This window comes from Miscanthus floridulus, chromosome 9 (assembly GCF_019320115.1).
Source record: "Miscanthus floridulus cultivar M001 chromosome 9, ASM1932011v1, whole genome shotgun sequence".
In the NCBI taxonomy this organism is placed as follows: Eukaryota; Viridiplantae; Streptophyta; class Magnoliopsida; order Poales; family Poaceae; genus Miscanthus; species Miscanthus floridulus.
In genome coordinates, this window is record NC_089588.1 from 126881062 (window position 1) to 126904938 (window position 23877).

A 23877-nucleotide genomic window follows, 5' to 3' on the forward strand; every position below is an offset into this window, starting at 1 on the left:
GATAAAATCTTGTGTCTGTCTTGTGTCACCATCTTGTTTGTAGCTTGCGCATCTGTCTGACGATAATCTACTACCTTGGGCATACCCTTAGGTAGACTGCCGACCATATTTCATCGACACTAAGGAAGTAGTGCAGTACATAATTAAACACAAACAACACATGAAATGGCAGTACGAAAGCTTGGTAAAGAGGTCCTGAGCTAAACCTAACATGCCTTAGGTAATTAAACTAAACAACAAACACACAAACTACAGACTAAGGATTCAAAGACATGCGATACAGTTGTTCAAACTTCACCTAACATAACTTAGGTCCTAATCAATCTTGCATCCAGAGAACATAGATTGCTGTGAGGACCACTGTGAAGAGCCTTGTCCATAGTACCAATTTTCACCATATGCAGGAGGACATGGTGGAGGTGGTGGAGGAGGTACCATGTTTCCATGGCAGGTGCACTTGGAATATGGATTATTGCACACTACCTTGTCTTCCATTAGAACATCTTGTCCTTCTTCTTCTTGAGTGTTTTCTTCTTTGGATGCTGACATGGTTTCAACCTCCCTTTCGAGGTCCAAAATGCGGTTTTGTAGGTACTGGATGTATTCTGCGTATGGGTAAATGGGTGGTGGATCAACCCATCATGTGAAATTACAGTTGTCCTCGTCATCGAAGCTCTACACAATACGTAATCTTATTAGTATGCATTGAAGATGAGTAGTATGATAAGTTGCGTGGTATGACTTACCCATCCTCGAGGGCATCTAAAGAACTGTCGCCCTCCATGAAGGCCACCGTCATACACCTACACTACGCAGTTCTCACCATGGCAACATTTTGGCCACTCTTCTTTCCTATTATCATAAGGTCGTAACTTAACTTCTGCACGGAAATCCTTCTTACTCTCCGGTGCGAAGTTCTCTACTAGATCTGGGTACCAATCTGGACCATAAGATCCTGGCCAAACTATCAGAACACTTCCCTTTCCCTTCCTTGATGCACTCGACATTGGTATGCACTTCTTCTCTTTGGTGGTGTCTTCAATTATGCCCTTGGTGTCAAGGAAGAAGTTGGAGACGTCGATTTAAATGAAGTGGCATGCACGAGGGCCACGTTGGTGGATGTTAATGCTCACTGAAAAGGCTATGAAGCATGCAGTGTACGACGTCGGTGATCCTGGTCATAGTGCAGCTCAAGAAGGGGTACTCTGGATGCTAATCCATCCTGTTTCAAATTTGCAATGAAAAAGTTAGAACAAACATTAACATTAACAAAATATGAAAGAATGTGCATACGTAAAAGCATAGATAAAAGCTAAGCAAAATTAAATGTAACATTAACATTATTGAAATATGGGCGACATGTACACCTGCTGCCCTTGTCTTCTATGCCTGCTAGCCTTGTGACCAGGTTTGTGGCAAACGGAGCACAAATTGGTACCACGCGCCTGGTCAAAGTCCCCCCTCCGTACTTGTCTCTGCTGTAACCTCTCATAGCATCCATGTCACCCTTAAGTCACTTCTTCTCCCTCCTACCCTTCCCTACCTTTAGTAGATCTGGATCCAGGAGGTAGTCGGGACCATGGTAAGGCGACCACTATGTCGGGTCTAGGTACGGCTCAAAGCTACTCCCCCATATACTAACTATGTTTGACCAGAGATACAAGGGTAACATGTGTGGCACAACTTGGTAGTCATATCCACGGGCCCTGTAGGCCATGACCATGTGGGAACAAGGGGCATGCATAATCTAAGGGATGTTGCAACTACACTCTACTTTTTGAAGATCCACTCGGTAGTTGTGACCACCATAACGTTCACCACCCAAGGTCGTGCCACCCCTTGGCCCATACATTGTAAACCTGCCTGTTTGGTTCATAGGCCTCGGTGGTATGCTGCTACGCCCAACACTCGACGTCGTACAAATGTTCTTTTCTGGCCTTTCCCCATGGCGAAATGTCGCCTGCGACCCTCCTCTGTGCAAGGCCCGACCTCTTCACAAAATATTCGTTGCACTTGTGAAACAAGAACTCAACGATTCTGGACACTAGCAACGCTCGAACTCTGGTGAAGACCTTGTTGAATGACTCTGATGAGTTGGTGGTCATGATGTCGTACCTAAAACCACCCTCATCATATGCTAATGGCCACTTGGGCTTATCTGTCACCTGCCCCTCCAACCAGGCCTTCCCCTCTGTGTTTAGCATCTTGTCTAGTTCTTTCTTTGTCTCCTCGAACTGGTCCTCTGTATGTACACATCAAAGGGCCTTAACCTTGTCACAAACCTCCTTCTTCCTCTGATGGCATCAAAAATTAGCAGTGAAATGTCGCATGCACCATTTGTGGACTAGAGGCGGGAACCCTTCAAGATGTTCTTCTGCAGCATTAAGTAGGTGAAAGCTCTAGTTTGGTTTTGGTAAATTGATGAAACCCTTAGTGCTAACCTAGTTTATCAAAGTGATTATGAGATAGGTAGCACTACTCCAAGTGGTGAAGCAAATGAAGATCATGACATGATGATGGTGATGCCATGGTAATGATCAAGTGCTTGGATTTGGAAAAGAAGAAAGAGAAAAAAAAAGCTCAAGGCAAAGGTGAAATTGATAGGAGCTTTTTGGTTTGGTGTTTGAGACACTTAGAGAGTGTGATCATATTTAGGATCGATAGCCATACTATTAAGAGGGGTGAAACTCGTATCGAAATGTGGTTATTAAAGTGCCACTAGATGCTCTAACTCATTGCATATGCATTTAGGATCTAGTAGAGTGCTAACACCCTTGAAAGCATTTGTGAAAATATGCTAACACACGCGCACAAGATGATACACTTGGTGGTTGGTACATTTGAGCAAGGGTGGAGAAGTTGGTGAAATGAAGGAGGAGATAGTCACTGAGAAACAGTGGCCGGACGCTGGTCACGTGGTGACCGAACTTGGGAGAGCAACGTCCGGTCAGTAGTGGATTAGTAGCGTGGTCTTGGTTTTATTGATCGAACTCTGCCTTAGGCAATCATAGGACTCTGACCCCATGTCTGGTCAGTAGGCGTGCAGTGAAGGCCGCCCTTGGTCCCTTGACCGGATGCTAAAGAGAAAGAGGGACCGAACATGCAGTGGGTGCATCCGGTCACCTAGTGATGTACATTGATGCAAGCAACAGAAACAGACTGTGTTGACCAAACGCTGACCTGAGTCCGGTCATGGGCCACCGGACGTGTCTGGTCGCAAAAAAACCGGCTCTAGAACCTCTCTAGAAACAACCGAACTCTGGCTGGTCTGCGTCCGGTCATGCAGGAGTGGATGCATCTGGCCACAACATAGGGGCTCGGAGAGCTCTCTGTAAACGACCAGACTTAGGCAGTGGCGCGTCCGGTCTTGGTGCAGAGGTGCGTCCGGTCACAACTTAAGTGCACTGATGACCATTGATATCAAGCGATCAACATTTGAAGCAGGGGACATGTGGCGAAAATCTAAGGACCGAACACTAGGGTCCTTCATCCAGTCAATTCGATCGGCGCGTCCGGTCACCCCGATTTTTCAGTGAACAGAGAGTCAACGGCTCTATTCGTGGGGGCTCTCTGTTTAAGCCCCATTACCGGCTCTAGCTCAGTAGCTTGGCCATTTTGCATTGACATAGCAACCTTGTGAGCTTAGCCAAAGCCCTCCTACTCATCTCCATCATTGATTCATCATCTTTATGAGATTGGAATAAAATCCAAGTGCATTGCTTGAGTGTTTGCATCTAGAGGCACTTGGTGTTCGTGTTTTGCTGTAGGATTCGCTTGTTATTCTTGGTGGTTGCCTCCACCTAGATGGCTTGGAGCAGCGAGGATCGTCGAGCAGAGGTTGGTGATTGTCTTCGACTCCGATCGTGGTGATTGTGAGGGGTTCTTGACCTTTCCTCGACAGAGAGCCAAAAGGTACTCTAGTAAATTGCTCATGGCTTGTGTGATCCTCATCATCTTGTGTTTGTTGTGCGGCACCCTATTGAGGGTTTGACGTGTGATGCCAATTAGCGTGTGAATCTCCAAGGCCTCCTTTGGATGCAGAGGGAAGCCACGCCTAGGGAAGGGAGGCCCGAGGGGGATTTCACTGGACTTATGAAACCCTATTGTTTCCCTCCCCTAACCCCTTTTCCATTTGGTTTTCCCTCCCGTGGCTTCACTCCCCCTCTGCCTCTGCTGCCTGCTTCACTCCCCTCTGCCTCTGCTGCCTGGTGCTGTGCGCCTGAGGCTATTGGTGTAGGCTGGTGCTTCAAGAATTGTTAGAATCAGATAAAAACTCAGAGAAAAAATCAACAACAAATCAGGAAAATAATATACATTAGTAGTAATCATCAAATAAAAAAAACCAAAAATCATTATTTTTTTAAAATAAAATCAAGGAAAGTCAGATAACATGGAAAATAAGAGATCTACATAAATAATACAAATCATGATTGATTTGTGAATAAGTATAGCTCAAATGTAGACCAAAATTTAAGCAGTAATAATACAGTTCCAATAGAGATTATGACTCCAAAATTACAGCTCCAATAGAGATTACGGCTCCAAAATTACAGCATAATTGCATAGGTAATTTAACACAAAGCAAGATAGTTCTCAAAGAAGCTTGAACCTGCACCTATTGTCAAAGTACAGCTCCAAAGTCGAAATAATACAGTTCTATTCATCGTGGAACACGAACACAAATTAAAATTTTAATCTTAGCTAGCTACCCTCTACTCCTTTGTGTCCAGTGCTAGCAGCAAAGAGATGAACACAGAAGAAGAGGGAGGTAGACATTTCAGGTCTAATTCTGCAGCAAAAAAACATGTAACATAAGTGGAATTAGTAACTTAGCAATGAGATGAACAGAGAAAAAACCAAACAAAGTAGGACGATTGACGAAAAGAAGTACTTGGGATTTCTTTTTCACATAGTGCAACTTATTTGAACTCTGAATTTATTTACCACTGCATTTCCATATACTCTTGCCATACTCTCGCTAACACTCCAGGTCATGTTCTAACACTACAACAAGTCACGTTCAGATAAACATTTAAACAGGTTCACTACAGTAGATAAACATTCATTCATTCAGCAGATAAACATTCACACCTGTTCTAACACTACAGTAGATGAACACTACAACAGTCTCCAATGATCAAATTAGAGGCATCCATTCAGATAAACATTCAGGTCATCATAAATATCCACAACATCAGATGAACACTACAGCAGTCTCTAATGCTAGAAGAGGAGAAAACTAAGACAAACAAACATACCTATGAAATTTTTTTCTTTAGCCAAACTAGTCGAACAGCTGGATTTTTTGTCATCATAAATATCTATCGATTCATCTCATATTGAAAGAGCTCATTAGCATCTGTCTTCTACTCAATAGTTAGGTCTTTTATGCTATCCACAACAGCAATACACTTTTCTATAGGACAGTCATCTTCCTTTTTCTTCTTCTCATCAAGTTTTTCCTGATTTTTCTCCATCTAGATCTTTCTCAAGTCTATGAATTCGCCGAGTCTAGCTGCCATTTGACTTTGCTTGCGTTTTTTCCACTAGCACTTTCTTGCTCCTCTAGATTGAGATAGGGTAGTGTAGATTGCACTTCTGGGCCCTCAATTTGAGAAAAAGGATTTGTAACAAAATTGATGCCAACAGAATCAGAGCCAGCAGTCGTGTTCTGTGTACTTTGCTCAGAGTGACTTCTTTCAATTGGAGGTCGTGCCGTCATGTTAGGTGGCTCAGTTGATGTAAAATTCAAATCTCCAGTGGCTATACTTACTATTAATACACAGCAGAGATACACTCTTAGGTATTATTCAAAGTTATTCAACACCATAGGCACATGTTCATTTAAGAAACAGAGCAAACAAATGGTAAGCCACAATGATAGACAAAACTGTGGTTCCCTAAACTCAGACTACCAAATAAACATAGTTGTTCTTTTAGACTCATGAGCTGAATAAAATAAAGAGCACACTTGTACAAAAATTCATGACAGTTCTGAATACTCTTACTGCAGCACAGATGAGCTGAATAAAATAAAGAGCACACTTGTAAAGAGCACACTTGTACAAAAATTCAGATTTCCGATACAGCTAGCTCATGAATACAACACCACAAAAACTGTATTCATGAGCAAACAAAGGAAAATTACCTGCATACAATGATGCTAGGTGTTCATAAAGAGAAAGTGGCTTCTTTTGGAACTTACTGACTTTGGGATTCTTCTATTAAATGCAACAAAGCCATTTTGGTTAGCTTCTTCAAATAGTGAAAACACATTACTATATAATTGATAGAAAGTGACTAACCTCAATTAGGTCTTTCCATTTCTTTGGTTCGGCAATTATCATGCTTAATGTCTCATTCCAACCAACACCACTCTCTTTTCTGGCATCTCTAACAGTCCTATAGTTTCCTTTCAACTCCTTCTTCTCTTGCATTTGTTGTTTTGAAAAATGAGCTAAAGGGAAGGTTTCATTGAACCGTTTAGCAATATTTCTCCAACCATCTGCTATCCAGCCATTTTGTGCCATGTACATTGGGATACTGACACGCTCTTTCATTACATCCACTAGCCCTTTCTCATACGTGTAGCTCCATGCAGCCCTTGTACCCTAGGACATTGACATTGCTGAAAAATCGTGAAAGATAAATATAAGCTAAAATTCTAGAAATACAAATGTAAGGTAAAATGCTGAAAATGATGAACATTGCTCCAAATTATTATATGTTAATAATGTCGTTGCAACTTCTTTGAGACTTCCAGTCAACTAAGTACTTGTTTCTTGTTAACTTTGATAACTCATATATAGTACTGATTTATAAATTTAACATGCATAATATATTGTATATAGGATTTGTTTACTGAACTGCGGCAAACGACGAATAAAAATGTGTGAGTGTTTAGTTTATTTCTCTAAAACTAATTAATGGGGTAGACCTAGTTCACTAGTCACTGTGTGCATGCTAAAAGAAATTAATCGTTCTGTTAGTGTATGCTTTTCGACTTGAGAGATCACTAACAAGAATTACTTTGAGCACTACTTAGAAACATATCTATTTTAGTGCATGCAGTATTCTATTTTAGCTCTCACTCAAACTATTTAGAAACCTATCTAGATATCAAGATATATTTTGGGCAAGTAAAGAATGTCACAATTTGGGCAACTAAAGAATGTCACTCAACTGTTTTCCTTTGTGCAACATCAAAATACAAACACAATCCTAAACAGTACATTTTTTATACACTCAAGACCGAGTAAACAATCAAATCACAGCAGCACAACCCTCTCTTCATGATGAACAATCAAATCACACGATCCTTCATCAAGCCTTTCGCAAACAGCATTCAGCATTCAACACATACCAGATCAGCAAGCAGTGGTCGAGCTTGTTGACGTCGTAGCTGAAGTTTACATCGGCGAGGATGGCCTAGAACTTGAGCTGACATCAAACCAAAAAAAAAACTTCAGAATCAGCAGATCCAGGAGATCTAGGAGATGGGCGCCATAATCTCCCACAGCACCTTGACTACCTCTTACCCGCGTCCGTCTCATCACCGTACGAATCAGATCTAGGAGAGGAACTTGGACGAGTTCTTGGAGCTAACCTGGAGTAGATCTTGAAGCTCGGATGGAGGTGGTGGCGGTCGCGAGGCCGGCGACGGAGATGAGGAAGAAGCCGGCGGGGGGCGAGCACGGTAGCAGCGGCGGGGGGCGAGCACGGTAGCAGCGGCGGGGGGCGAGCACGGTAGCAGCGGCGGGGGGCGAGCTCGGTGGCGTGGTGGGGGGCGAGCTCGGTGGCAGTGGCGGGGGGGGGGGGGGGGGGGCAACGACTGCGGCGGCGGTCCTTCCTCTTCGTCACCCTCGCTCGCGCGCTCGAGTCAGGGAAGAGCTGCCCGGACCCCTACGTGTGGGACGAGCCGCCCCGGGGAAAGTACGGGGCTCAGGTCGCCCTCTCCTGGGTGATGGGTTTCCAAATGCAAGGGCACTTCTCCATGGGGCCGAAATCCGCGTGGAAGCCTGGCCCAGGGAAAAGGTGGGGAAACCTCGTGGATTGGGTCTTCCAAAGGAGGCCCAATATGTGCACTGCCGTCTCCTGCTTGCAAACACATTCCATACTGGGCCCCAACTCGCCTACAATTGCATCACTTTTGGCCAAAACGTTTCTGCTGAACTCCGTGATTCCATCTCTGAATGTAGGGTAGTAAAAGTTTGACGTTAGCTCAATTGTTGGTTGGTTGCATTGGTTGCTGAATCACAGGGGAGTTGTACAGCATTTTGCTGTTGCAGATTCAGCGTGGGGCCAGGTGGGTGATGAGTCAGCATGTATTAATCCTACTCATTGCATTTTAATAGTAGTACAATTACAATATAATATAGGAGATCGAAGGAGCTGGAAATGATAGAGACCACCCATCCTAACCATTCACATTCAGTTTATATCAGCTTCAGAAAATGCCTGTATCTGAGACAGAGCCGTAGCTGCTCTCATTCTAGCTACTCCATTAGTTACAAATTATAAGTCGCTTTAATTTTTTTGGTACATCCATTTTGCTATGCATCTAAATATAATAATATGTCTAAATACAAAGCCAAATGGATGAACCAAAAAAGTCAAAGCGACTTATAATTTAGAACGGAGAGAATAGTAAATAATAATCACAAGTAAATAACTATGTGATTGAACATTTCCCCCCAAAATTATAATTCCAACCAATATATATATAATCATGTTATGACAAGCAGGCAAATTAATTAAAGATGCAATTTCTTGGTGCGCCGTGCACCTCATTTCCAGTGGGCTCTAGAGTACCCGCCTGCAACAAATAAAAGTGGCAAAGTGCAGGTGATAGCGCAAAAATGATCTTGCCCATTCTACGTCAAACATGGCGCAAAGGATGCTCCTGAAGATTTTTTTTTATTTTAACACTTTTTTGAACTTAATTTTAAATCTAACGCTCTCGTTTTTTTAAATAATACTTTTGGCCGCGCCTATTGCCCTGGTGCGGCCAAATGCCTGTGCCGCGCCATGCATTGTGGTGCGGCAGAGGGCTGACGTGGCGGCGACCAGAAGCGCTGGCCGCTGACGTGGCAGGGCTCTGCCGCGCCACCGATCTTGGCGCGGCAGTGCCGCGCCCTAATCCATGGCGTGGCAGAGCCGGGTATAACCTCTGCCGCGGCCAGTCCCGCTGCCCGAGCAGCAAAGCGGCCTAGGCATCGCTCCCGTTCCCGCCCGTCGCCAAGCACGCTGGCCGTCGCGCCATGAACGGCGGCAGCCCGGCCCTCCATTGCCGCCTCCTTCCCTTCCCTTCCATTCTCCGGCCGCATCCCTCCCTCCTCGTCCTAGTTCAAGGTAATGACGCACATTTTATTTTTATTTGAATGGTGGATAGGATATTATGAAGGGGAGTTAAGGTTAGTAGGAAAATTATGTTAGGGAACTATGGTAAAGATAATAGTATGATTTTGTCAATGTTAAGGTTAATTATTTAGTTAGAAGTATATTTGCCATGTATATTTTTGTTGCTATAATTGTTGTTTATAATATTTTAGTTGCATTGCAAATGATTATATTTTACATTAATTTACGTTGTTTTGATTGGTATTTAATTTAAACAGTTTTATTAGATGGAAGACAGGTTTCGGGAGCAATTATGGCGAAAACGGGGTCGTCCTAGAGAAATGTACCCCGACGAGTCTAGCAAAGATGTCCCCGTCCCTCCTGAACTCCATGTCCCTAATTGTGACTGTGGTCGTCCGGCCGATGTGTTTCAATCGAGACATCCGGACACAGCGGCTCGTTGCTTCTACACATGCAGTCGTTTTAATGTAAGTAATTGTTTTCGTATATTTTTTTCTTCATTTGTATTACTAGGTTACTAATATTTTATTGAGTTTTTGTTGTGTAGGCCCATGAGAGGTACTTTTTCTTTCAGTGGATCAACGGTGCAGACAAGTTTGACCCCAGGTACCGCCTTTTCGATGATTGGTGGAGAGGGCGACATCCACGAGAGCACTTCGAGCGTTGGGTTCCACCTCCCCCTAACCCCCTCCAATGACGGCTAAGGAGAAGCACTTAGCCGAAGTTAGACGGCTCGAGGAACCTCCTCTGTGCCATTGCGGAGACCGAGCCATGATAAACCCTGATAATACGTTGGAGTTTGTGTGTCTAAACAAGCATGAAGTAAGTGCAAAGTGTATGTGTTGAAATGTTGAGCTATATGTGTCATGTACTAATATCACGTTATTTAGGTGTATTCAATGGCGAAGTGTCATTTCAAGGAGTGGTTGTATGGTCCTAAGAACAAATGGCCCGAAGAACCTCCAAAAGCAAAACAAAAGAAGAAAGAAAGGTTAATTTACAAAGCACCACCAGTCAAGTGCGAATGTGGTGTTAATTCTAACTATGGTCTAGTCCCTTCGAAGCTTGGAATAGGCTATTACTGCGGCCATATGGTTGAGTATGAAGAGGTTCATTATTTTTGTGATAAACATGAAATCGTATTTTGTTTCTTTTGCTAAAACATATATGATATAATATTTCTTTTGAACAGAGCACTAGGAAATGCAGGTGGGAACATTACGATGGTCAAGCTAAGTTCTTGGATGAACGGAAGAAGAGGCAACTAATTGCAAGGAAGAGGGGATATGGACCTGACTACGTCAACCTATTCATTAAACATCACAAAGAAAAGATGCGTGAGTTTGCTAGACAGCGTGGTATTTATAACCCGATCGATGTTGGGCTTAACAAATAGAGATTAGAGAGACGGATGACGTTAGAGGAGAAGAGGGCAAGGAAGGAGGCAAGAGAGGAGACAAGAGTACAGATGCAGGTCTTGAACGAGCATGTTGTTGCATTATGTGCCGGTGAGTGCTTGAACGCCTATTTTCATTACCTGATTGCATTTTATACATGAAGGGATTGGATACAGTAAGGAACATGCTGTAGAGGTGGCTCGTGGAAGGTACGAGGAAAAGAAGTTAGATGAGCACAGAAAGCGAGCTGGTCGCACCGTTGAATCACCGATTGTGTTGTCTGATGAGGGGTATGAGAATAAGGACGACACTGCTAGACTTAGTGAGCTAATTGCTGTAGCAGAGGCGGGCTTGCAGGTGGAGGAGGATGAGGACGACACTGGCAGACTGAGCGAGCTCATCGCTCTAGCAGAGGCGGGCTTGCAGGTGAAGGAGGATGAGGACAACACTGGTAGACTGAGCGAGCTCATCGCTCTAGCAGAGGTGGGCTTATAGGCGAAGGATGATGACAACATGTTCTTCACTCAGGCTGCAGTGGCCGCAAATGAAGCGGAGGCCGCTTACTACAGGCGACAGGTAGGTCAGAGCAACGTAGGTGAGCCTAGCCACAACAACAGGGTTGTGGTTGAGGATTGGTACTCAGACAATGAGTTGCTTACTCAGTATGTTTCTGACTGAGGGTTTTTGATTGTGCCGTCTGTTAGTTCCATGCTTTATTAATGATCAATGTAGCCATGTAGTAGAAATTCTATTGTGTTGTCTTAGCCCTTGTTTAGTTCCACCCCAACTTCCAAAAAGTTGCTACAGTACCTATCACATCGAATGTTTGCGGCCCGTGCATGGAGCATTAAATGTAGACGAAAAGAAAAACTAATTGCACAGTTTGGTGGGAAATTGCGAGACGAACGTTTTGAGCCTAATTAGTCCATGTTTGAACACTAATTGCCAAATAAAAACGAAAGTGCTACAGTATCCAAATTTCAACTTTCACCTCAACTAAACAAGGGCTTATATTTCATTTGAACTACTGATGTATTGTACCCATGTATCATGTACTCAGATTACCCATGATCGATCTTAAGTGATCACATCTGTTTGTATCATGTGTTCAAAATTTCTAAAACGAGCGTAATCATTTGTCGCGCCATAGCCCACGGCGCGTCTGTGCTATACAAAACTACAGAACTACAAGCGGAGGTGGGCTTATAGGCGGAGGTGCTGTACAAAACTACTAGTGCTGTACAAAATGAACTTGCAACAAATAAATAGACGATAAGTTGCCATACAACATTTTCATTGGTTTATGAGTCTACAAGTTTTCGATGACAATATTCGTTCGACATAAGTTCGACGTAATGAACTAAGTCCCATGACGTAATGAACCTCATCGTCCGGTACAAGAAGGGGGTCGTCGTACTCCACATCAAGAAGGGGATCAGCTGGTGCGGCGTGGGAGGGGCCATCCTGTTACAAAATGGTAAACAAAGGGTTGGAGTATTCAAATTAATAATTTTCAGATTAACATTATGTAGCATTGCAAAATTTGAACTACTTGTTATGCAATACGAACACAATATGAAATCACCTGCTGTCTTCTATGCCGGCTAGCCTTGTGGCCAGATTGTTTGCAAACGGAGCAAAGATTCCTGCCACGGGTCTTGTTGAAGTCTCCTCCGCCGTACATGTCTTCGCCGTACCCTCTCATAGCGTCCATGTCCCCCTTCAGTCGCTTCTTCTTTCTCCTACCCTTCCCTACCTTCATTAGATCCAGATGCGGCACGTAGTCATAACCATTATAAGGTGGCCACTGTGTTGGGTCAAGGTATGGCTCGAAGATCATCTCCCAAATACTAATGGTGTTCGAACGGAGATACAAGGGTGACATATATGGCAAATCCTCATAGTTGTACCCACGAACCCTGTAGGCCATGATCATATGAGAGCAAGGGGCATGCATGATCTGAGGGACGTTGCAACTATACTCTACCTTTTCAAGATCAACTCGGCAGTTTTGTCCACCATAACGTTCACCGCCCAGGCTTGTGCCACCCTTGCCCCAATATACGACGGACAAGGTAACGTGCAGTGAGCTACTGATGATTTTCCTTCCCCCTATTGTCTAGGCAAGTGTGGGGTTCAACAACTTTAGTTATCCTCCACTTGCCATCACTCTGTCTCCTTTGTGCATTTAACCTCCACAGACAACCGTTTTTGCATATCAAGTGGTACCTCAACTCCTGGTCCGAATGAGTGACGGTGTACGGTCTATGGTGGTACACAGCATAGTTCTGAAGGAAGAGTTTCATCTCTGACATTGTGTTGAATATCATCCCCTTCCTAAGGGTTTCTATCTCATGGTTATACAATGAATTCCTACACATCTGGAGACCGGTATCACAAACTACCATATCTGTCATGCTGACATCCCTATAGTTTGGAACGCCCCTGAAAGGTACGTTCTTGGACCTTAGTTGCTCAAGCTCAGTCGCTGTGTAAGGTGGTGGTGGAACATACTGCTGCGCTTCGCTAATTCTGGCCCATGAATCATAGGGGATATCATCTGCAGCTAAATCTGTGACTAGTCTACCCTAAGCATGGACACCTTGCAAAACCTCAGTTGGTACTGGTAATGGCATAGTATGTACCGGTACTGGCATGGCATTAGCCGTTGTTGCCATAGCATCTGTACCTCCTTGGTCATTATCAGAATCGTCTAAATCACTGCTAACTACATCACCGATCATGTCCTCCTCCTCCTGCTCCTCCTCTTCCCGTTCGAAGTCATTCACATCAAAGTCGTTGCTTATATAGCCTATTGCAGTTGAATGAAACTGCTCCTGCATCAACTGACCGTCCAAATCCATGTTATCCTGAGTTGCTTCCCCTTCGACCCCTAATTCTTTTTCATTGCCTCTAAAACCATCAATGGACGGGCCGTCCTGAACACCATGCATCATGTACCCATTCTCCACCACCACCTCAGCCATGGGCACATTGAAACCTTGGAGAACCCTAGTATAGCGGGACCAGTGAGCAGGGTCGCGCAAGGGCATGAGGACATAGTGTGCCCTAGTCTTCCCAGTATCAAACCTCCCCTTTAGTGTGAAATCACCGCCAAACTTTATATTTAAACGGACACAAAGGTCGTTGAAGCTAGAAGGTTCATCAAACCATTCCAATTCTTCTTCCATGTCCTCAAACATACCATCCTCTCTCCTAACACTTCCTCCGTATAAAACTCTAACACAACAATCCATCTGCAGAAGCATTTCAAGAAACTTCATTAAGTCGTCGAAATCATCGTACGTAATGTCCATACTAACATTAATATATTTTCTAACTATAATTATACTAACTAATCAAATATTAACATCTATACAAGGCATACTATAACTGTACTAACTAAACTACCTATACTAACTTATTATATTACGTATACTAACTAAACTAACTAACTTTACTAACTATATTAACTATACTTTAATAATTTTACTAACTTTATTAACTGTGCTAACTATATTAGTGGAGTACCTCGTTGCAGCGTGCAAGACCGGGCCAGGAGGCGCAGGCGCAGGGCAGCCGCCGTGCGTGACCGGAGGTTCTTTCCGGAGGGGGAGGCGCGCCGGCATGCGGGCGCGGCGGCCTGGCTGGCGCGGGCGGGCGGACGCGGCTGGCTTGCTGGTGCGGGCGAAGGCGGGGCGGCGGCCAGCCTTGCTGCGCTACTCGAAGAACGGCGACTGACGCGCCATGGATCAGGGTGCGGCACTGCCGCGCCAAGATCGGTGGCGCGGCAGAGCCCTGCCACGTCAGCGGCCAGCGCTTCTGGTCGCCGCCACGTCAGCCCTCTGCCGCGCTACCATGCATGGCGCGGCACAGGCATTTGACCGCGCCAGGACAATAGGCGCGGCCAAAAGTGTTAGTTTAAAAAAAACCCGAGAGTGTTAGATTTAAAATTAAGTTCGAAAAAAATGTTAAAATTAAAAAAAAAATCCTCCTGAACAAGCGCGTGATCTCAAGAGAACGTACATGATGACATGATTGTTTAAAGCCAAAGTGCATTAATGTGGGGCCATGCATCCACTGATTAGGAACTTAGGAGAAGGTTTAACGCACTAGCTGCTGTGCTAATCAGAAAGGTACTAACGGAGCCCAGTTTTTACTCGGTGGTATACTCTTTTTTGAAACTTTACTTCAGGGTTTGTCACCTTTTCCCCCTTCATTTTTACAGCGTCAGACACCAGATCGTCCGACATACAAGAGATTCTTCTAAAGATCTAGTTACTGTTTTTTCCATTATCTTTGTTTTTGTAAGAGCTACATGTTTTGGCATTCAAGCTAAGTACATATATACAATATTAAAATGCAGGAAGCACTCAGTTAGAGAGCATGGATATATGGCCCTACTTAGGTTCAACCGATGAAGGTAGAACCTTCACCCTGATCAGTGGCGGATCCAGAAACGAGGCAATAGAGGAGCTGTGCATTATGACATCTAGGGTGGGCCTGAACCTTCTAGCCAGAGTTTTCGGGCACGTTTGGATCTCTTGTCTCACCTAGCTAGGCTAGAAGTTAGAATAGTAACGTTGTTTGGATCTCTTACCCAGCCGCCTCGTTATCCGTGCAAGCAAGAATTTCCTTGCTACGCTGGGCCAGCAGGCCGGTTTGGCTCACCTGCACTGGCAAGGTTCGCCTTGCTGGGCGAAGCTAGGCAAGGAAACCTGGCGAGACAACCAAACGTGCCCTTCATGAACTATTGAGGCATCTGATGGCCGAGGGGCTGAGGAAGGCAAGTATCGATAGTGATAGATTATGAGAACCTTACCTTAAATATTCGTTTTCCGTACGTAGTTAACAATAATCTAGAAGTTTTTTTAAATAAAATGCACACAGTAAAGGAGACACATAAAAAACTCATAATAAAAAATAATAAACTTATATAAAAGAGAAAAGGGGGAATTTTCACATGAACTCATGGGCCGTGCGTGCTAGAAGTGGACGGTGGGTTGTGTCCAAGGTTTTAAATCTCCGGCTATAGCTACCGCTATAGCCCGCTATAGCTGTTTAAGAAAGATCAAGCTATTTGTGTCTATGTACAACTTAGCCGCTATAGCCCGCTATATCCCCATTTAGCTCCGCTATAGCTGTTTTTTAGGTCATCCGCTAAAATGTCTTAGCCGGAGATTTAAAACACTGGTTGTGTCTGAGCCGATAAACTTCCTTCCAATTTCTTTCCTTCTTCCAAATTGCATTCCATTCCGGCCCACTACTTATGGGCCTCAATGGGTACACAAAATTTGCAGAACAAGTCCATTTGACTTGTTTCAACTATTGCCTAAGGGACTGTTCGGTTACCTTGGATTGGAGGCACGAACTAATCCAGCTAATCAAAATTATACAAATTAGTGAAGCATTCTAACTTGGAATCATTTCAGGCACTCAATCCAGAGAAACCGAACAAGCCATGAAACTGGATTTTTAGACTCTTGAACCCGTCTGATTTAGCTCTCTAAAGAGTTTTGGAAACGATTTTAGGTGATGCAACCACGAGCAAGGTAAACCAGACCTTTACAGTAGTTTAGGAGGTCAATTAGACTTTACAAATTTAATTTAAAAATAATTTTTCAAAAGTATCCAAATATTTTCAAGAATAAATATCCGTTTAAAAATACTAAAACCTTATTTAATATTAAAAAAATCACTCAAGGGCCGTGCCTGCTAGACGTGCACGGCGGGCTGTGTCTGGGCCAATAAACTTTGTTCCAATTTCTTTTCTTCTTTCAACTCTCACTCCCTTCCAGCCCACTATTTATCGGCCTCGTGGCTTACCAATCAATCGTTAATCTGTACGGATGAATCTTCTGGGCTCCTTCTCAAAAAAAAAAAAAAAAAAAGATTAATCTGCTGGGCTCGTGTTGACCGTTCAAAGCCGCAGATGCCAGCCGAACGGACCTCGGAAAATCAGAACCCTTTTCTTCCACCTTCTCGTCTACACGCTCGCGAATATATCTCGCGACTCTCAGCAGGCTGTGGCCACGGCTTCCGGTTCCTCTGCTGTGCGCTCCTCCGCTTCCTCACCGCCGCCGCCCCCAAGCACCGCCGCCCCTTGCACTCCTCCGCTTCCTCTATTGCATCTGCAGCCGCTGTCTTCCTCGACCTTGGCTTCAACTCCTCTTCCTTGGCATGATGCTTCTTGCCTTGCTGCAGGTGCGGAGGAGTCGGCCGGCGGCGCCGCTCTCTGGTTGTGCACATATATCAGATCCGGTGCCCATCCTTCGAATGCCGTTACCATGGCCATGGGCCAAGTCAGATCTTGTGGTGAACACTGTCGCCCTGAGATGCGAGATGGTACGCCTTCACTTCCTCGTGATTTCTCTCTCATGTTGCCCTGAGCTATTAGGCTCTGTTTAATGTCATCGTGTGTACGTTTATCTCCCCGCAGTAGCCTCATACTTCACAACTGATTTGTGATTTCTATACAATTCTACTCATACATGTATAATAAGCGGACATGTTTGTACTTCTGTCAACATATAAAGTTCTAAAGTGCACAAAACATTTGCCACTTCCTAGTGCATTCTCGCAGATTTATGAAACCCTGATTCGGTGTGGGCCACACTTTTATCGCCTCATACTAGACCTGACCTTCGACGCCGGCCGGAGGTCATTCCACTTATTTCCCCCTGCTGGGATTAGCTAACCCAACAGAGGAGACGTGGTGGAGAAACAGAAAGGAAAGAGGTAGATCCATGGCACACAGATGCGAGCATGTAGATAGAGGGGATACAAGAACACAACTAAAGATCCAGAGGCAGTGTTCACCGTGCTTTGGTCGAGGTTAGTGCCTATAGCTCTCGTCGTCGACGACAGTCGCGGGCGGCAGCATTTGGCCGGAGCGCAGGAAGAAGGCGGAGAGGATAGGGATGGATAGATGTGAAAGGAGAAAGTTGGGAGGGAATGAATTCAGATGAGCGGGGCGCGGTGAAAATGAGCGAAAGTTGGAAGGGAGTGAATTTATGAGTGGGACGCGGTGAAAATGAGCTGCTGTGGAAGGTAGTATATCGCACGAGAACTCGTGTGCAAGCTGCCGAAAATGTCCACTTGCACGAATCACGGGGCAGCGACTGCCGCACGATAAGGACCAGCGCGCCAGGCCGTTGTGGAAATTTCACCTTGCCTGAATCGCTTCAGTGCGGCGAGACCGAGGAACTGCTTGCCCGGTGGCTGCTCGCCGGCGAGGTGACAAGCAGTTCCCTGGGTCTCGCCGCAGCCAGTCAGGCAGCCACGACGAGGTCCCCGCGATGGGATCCGGTCATTGCGGGAACCACGGAAAGGCGGTAGAGCGGACGACCGGAGTGCCCGGCCCGTGGTGCGCTCCTCTAAGGCTCTAACTCTGCGAGACTGTGACCAAGTTGTAAAATGTAACACCCTAAATTTTTGCATATTTTTTAAATAAGAGAAAATAGTTAATTAAGCATTTTGTGGGAACTTGAACCTAGGAAAAATAATAAATTTTATTAAATTAAAAAAAACAAATATAGGTCAACGAGTGTGCATTTATGCTGTTGCATAATATTTTGTACTGCTTGATTGAAGTCGGGTTTCAAATTGAGTCGAAATTTCATTTTGAAATTGCTTTGGAAAAATTAGAAAAAATAAATAAATTTCCTTCTTCCTTCCTCGCTTTCGGCCTGGTTGGCCTGCTTCTGCCGCGCGACCCATTTCTTCCCCAGGCCGCCGCTCTCCCTCTCGTTCCCGCTTGGGCCGAAGGCCGGTTGGTCGGCCTGCCCATTGCAGCCGCCTCACTCTGCACCACAGCGGCCCAGCTTCGCCGGCCCAGTCAGATGCCGCGCCCATGCCCGTTCCTCCTTCCGCCCGCTGACAACCCTAGCCCATAGGTTAGGGGCTTCTTCTCCCCCACATCGTGTTCTAGTCGGACACTGCGCAGACGCCGTGTCCGCCTCCACCACGAGCCGTGGGTGCCGTGCCTGCCAAGTTCCGCGCCCTTTAAATGTTTTGGGAAGAAGCCGCAGCCGCCTTGCCTTACAACAGCGCCGCCGCAAATCGTGGGGAAAGCCGTCGCCGTCCGTCGAACGCTGCGCCGTCGTCGTCGCTTCCCGCGCGCCTCTTTCGGTTCGGGTGAGATCCCCATCTCCTCCTCTCTCTCCTGGTGTTTCTTTTTCATTGAACCAAGTGTTTTTGGCCGAAAACAGCGAGCTCCGGTGAGCTCTCCAATGGCGCCGCCGTCGGCCACCCATCGTCGGTCCTATTCCGCTGGCAGTGTTTTTTTTTCCACCGCCAGATCCAATCCAGCCGTTCAGATCTAATCCGACAATCCTTAATTCAAGATACCCCTTCGCCATCGGTTTTTCAAAAAGCCCCTTACAATTATTTCAGACTTAACCCGCAGTCCAAAGCACGTTTTCAGATTCCGTTTCTTTCTTTTGAAAGCGTATTTTGGTTCGTTTAGATTGAAAATACGTTTTCAGCTATTTACAGTTTTGCCACTCAACTTATTTTAGCCATAAAATCTCCGTTTTAACTTCGATTTGATCCGTTCAAGTTGCGTTAGGTTCATAATTAAGTAATCTACATGTTTATACTACTGTTAAGTAGGTTTTCAACTTTTAAAATTCAAGATTAGATTGAATCTATTATTTTACTAAAGGAAAACTTGTTTAACTCATAACTTCTTCGTTTTAGCTCCGATTTTTTGTGATCTTCGTGTCTGTGTGTTCGTAGCAAGACGTAGATTTGTTTTATAAACTTTTTATCTTGATTTTATGCTGTTGGTGTACTGTTCTAATCTGTAGCCTTGTTTGCTTTGCATGATTGCCCTTGGATGTTTGTATGTTGCTCTGTTATCAGGTATAGACGGTGAGCAATTCATGGGAGATCAAGGGTACAACTTTGACGAGCAAGAGCAACCGGAGTACTTCGCTCAAGGCAAGTATAGCATGGGATCATCCTTGTTTCCTATTCACTTTAATTCATTAAATTCATGTTGCATGTGTCACCTTGATAGGGATTCCCTAGAATTGAACTATTACCTTGTCACCTATGGGTTATGCATTTGGGTAGCTTTGCTAGAGCTCAATTAAACCATGATCTTGTAACTTGACTAATGATATATGCAATAAACATTAAAATATGACTTTTTAGCAACATGGAAACAGAGGGCTGGAGTGTTTAGCTACTTTCTAAATGCTTCAGATTCCTCTCCCTAAGGACTTATCTGTAAGTGATCATTCGGGACTTACAGTACAGCTATGAGGGCTACATGGCTCTGGCTTTAGCTCAGTATGAGGACCTTTTCTAGCTTGTTAGTGGTTACCTTTATTAGCGTAAGAATGGCTTGCCGAATCGGGTATAGGACAACCTCTACTCTTATGTGTATAGCCGTGAAGGAATTATGCCATTTGACAGGGGGTTCCTATAACTGTTTGTCGAGTGAATCTAATGGCCCTAACTTGTTAGACGAACCATTGAAAGGCTTCATAGTGACCCCTGCCTACTCACCTTGGAAGTGTTTTGGGAGTAATTAACCCGGACATATGGGTATCATGACTCACAGTGAAAGTGTAGAACCTCTGCAGAGTGTAAAACTGGTATATGAGTCGTGCTCACGGTCACGAGCGGCCTTGGAACCCTTATAAAATAGATGAACACTAAGTAATATCTGTTTATGCTATTCATTATTCATGTTTACATTTGATCATGTGTTTTGCATTGGGAATTGAAACAACTTGTTGTTACTCTTAAGCTAAAATTGTGAGAACTTAAAGTTGAACGCTGTTAAACCCGCGTCAAGCCATTTGAGCCTCATGAACCCCGTGTTACACTTGTTGAGTACGACTTGTACTTACGCTTGTTTATTTTCATTATTTTGGATAAAAATTCCGGATGGGTAACAGATGACTATGGGTATGATGAAGTTCCTGAGGACTACTAGACTTGTGGTCAACCAGTCGACGTCCCTGTGAAATGAAGCTTCCGCGAGAGATCTTTTTATTACTTCCGCTATATTTATGTGATAACTCTGTCTTATTCATGATGTAATAAACATTTGTGATGATACTATTTATAATTTGTCGGCTTATGTGTGTGACTGATCTCTGGGCGCACATAAGATTTTGCACTCCATTTTATCCTTAAAATTGGGTGTGACAGATTGGTATCAAAGACTGTAGGATGCAAGCCTAGTTGGCAATGGTCGTTTTAGCTTCTTTTGCTTCACTCATTTCATGCTTTCTATCTTATCCTTGTTATTTGCTAAAGTTTTATGCTTCTTTTGCCCTATTCTATTATAAAAATTATTGCTTCTAATCTAACCTAACTAAATCTAATTCTGTAAATACCTCGTGCCAGCAAGACTGCCGCATCAGCACTGGAGGATACTACCCACCTCGTGGGTTGTCCATGGAGCCTAAGGAGGAAGAACCCCATGGACAAGAATTTGATTCACCAACACCGCCAACACCTATACCTACGCCTGAGCCAGTCCAGGAGGAACCCCAAGAAGTCGAGGTCGTCCACTTGTCCGACGACGATGATGAGGAAAACATCGTTGAAGAAGATGATCCGATCCCACCCCTAGGGTGGACGACAAAGGTGTGGTATAAGCCAGGATGTGAATCCTCCATTTCACATCACTGACTCATGAGCATGCTTCAGACCTACTACGGCGACTGGGATGCAGCTGTGGAGTATGTCTACGAAGAACATACACACCCTCTTGAAGATACCTATTGGAAGACCAGGGTGTGCATCACCATCAGGGACAAATAGAAAGACACATATCAGCTGGATTCAAACTATGCGCACCATGCTCACCGTGCTACCATGGAGGACGACATAGAAGATGCAGCCGCTGAAGCTTGCATAGGCCTCCGTGGTCGCCGATTTGAGGATATGAAGAATGACCAATATCGATTTCTCCCTCACCAACACCCAGAATTGGGATGGGCGATGATGGACCTGCAGGACACGGACCCAACAACCCAAGTGATGGTACACTTTGGCTATGAGTCTGTAGCAAAGATTCACCGACTGGAGGATTAGTTGAAGGCATAGCAGAAAACCATCAAGAGACACCGACAGGTGATAGATGAACAAATGGTGTGCCTCAACTTGCCAAATATGTACGAGGAGCTTCCCCATAAGTCTCGCCCATAGATGTTGGAGTCCCTTTTATGTAATAAAACGATAGTAGAATGAGTCAAGTTGATTCTAGTCGAGTCTATTAGTGCGGTGTGAACATTGGTGTGTCTAGTTGATTTGTTATTGTGTTTATGTGTGAGTTAGATTTTTGTAATGAGTGCTGAAACTTTATGGGCATGTCCGCAAGTTTCATAGTTAAGAATATTAAAGATTGGGTCAATAAATAAATAGTTGAGTTGGTATATATTGTTCTCTCGGAATCTGTTTTTTGGAGCAGTCTGCACCTATCTCAATGCCAACTAAAATATACAGGACCAAAAATTATGAAATTTTTATGGAAATAACTAGACTTAAGTATGTGTCCAACGCCTCTGGAATCACCCTCATATCTGATCTGGTTTGTGAGATATCGCTGTTTCAAATAAAGTTTCTGTGCAGTCTAGAATCTGGGAACAGTTTCGGTTGTATCCTGTTTTTAGTAACCTAACGATAGAATCTGGGAATGTGGTCTGAATAAAAGTTGTAGATAATTTTGTAAGCTTTCGAACCATATAAAGTATGCCTCATTTGGATTTGTAGAACTCGAGATGTGACTGTTTTACCGAGCTGCTGATGTTGAGACTCGTCCAAAAAATATTCAAAATGTATTCTAACTTGGAAATTTATAAATTTTGAATATTTGTTAATAGATGTCTGGAAGAGGAAGATGCCGAGGTCGTGGAGGTGTTCCCCCACATCCACCACAACCACGGCCACCGACTATTGAACAACTCTTGGCAGTACAGACACAACTCATGCAAGCGTTGGTGCAGAATCAGCAGAACCAATAGGTTGGTGGAGCACCGCGTGATAAGCGTGGTGAATTTTTGAAGGGCTGTCCCCCGATGTTCTCTCATGCCACAAATCCACTAGAAGCAGATGATTGGCTTCGTGCAATGGAGAAGCAGCTCAACATAGCACAATGTGATGATCAGCAGAAAGTGTTGTACGCTTCAGGGCAGCTCTAGGGAGAAGCATAAGACTGGTGGGAGTCTTTCGAGTATGGACGTGTCGGGGACCTAATACCGGGGTACCCCAGAAGGTGGATCCAATAACCACCAAACGTTAAAAACTTCTGGACGGATAAGGGCACCGTAGCGTCCCTTGCTCGAATGACAGGAGTTTGGTTCTGCCTCGCCCGACGCCTTTGAGGTGGCTCTGCATCGCCCGAGGGCTCAGGGCTAGTCTCCGTCTCGCCCGATGCCTTTGAGGTGGCTCTGCCTCGCCCGAGGGCTCAGGGCTAGTCTCCATCTCGCCCAACGCCTTTAGGGCGGGCTCGGTCTTGCCCGAGGGCTGAGGGATAGATTCCGCCTCGCTCGACCCTAGAGGGGTAGGGTCGGTCTCGCCCAAGAGGTAGGGATTGGTCTCCGTTTCGCCCAACGACAAGGAACGAGCCTCGCCCTACTCCATATCTAAAGACTGGTTTCATCTTACCTGACAACTTCTCCCCGTTCCCTCAAGATGATAGGTACAGGGCAAGACAAGACGTTCGGATCAACCATGGCTCCAAGGACCATACCCTGCGCCCTGGCAGGAAAAGTACTGCTAGGAAACAACGGGACAGGTGCTTTAGACCCTTTCGGGTGCCGCAGAGCCCGAAAGGTATTACAGGTGCGTACTCCTCGCCCTGTAGAGTTGTAGGCGCCGCCTTCAACCCTAGGACATGGAACCCGACAAAGATATACAACAACCGCTACGCTCCAGAAAAGGATTTGCTATCTCCACGAACGACGGATATTCTGTCACCACGCTATGGACCTGAGGGAGCGGTGCCCGCTTCCCGACCCCTCAGGTCCACCAAGTCAGAATACCTTGACCACGGCGTTACTCCGGACCCCGGCCCCTCGTCCCTCCAACGAAGACTCATAGGAACCAGAAGGCGTGCGGAGCAACGCTAGGAGAGGCTAATAAGTCAAAACCACTG

General features: G+C 44.9%; 1 long non-coding RNA gene across 1 annotated transcript; it reads left to right on the top strand.

Annotated features, from left to right (window-relative positions):
- The first annotated feature begins 16771 nt into the window (after positions 1-16771).
- Positions 16772-20841, top strand: LOC136482906 (uncharacterized). Its single transcript, XR_010765244.1, has 3 exons — positions 16772-17102; positions 19623-19700; positions 20669-20841. It is a non-coding gene; the product is annotated as an uncharacterized lncRNA (long non-coding RNA).
- The last annotated feature ends 3036 nt before the right edge of the window (positions 20842-23877 follow it).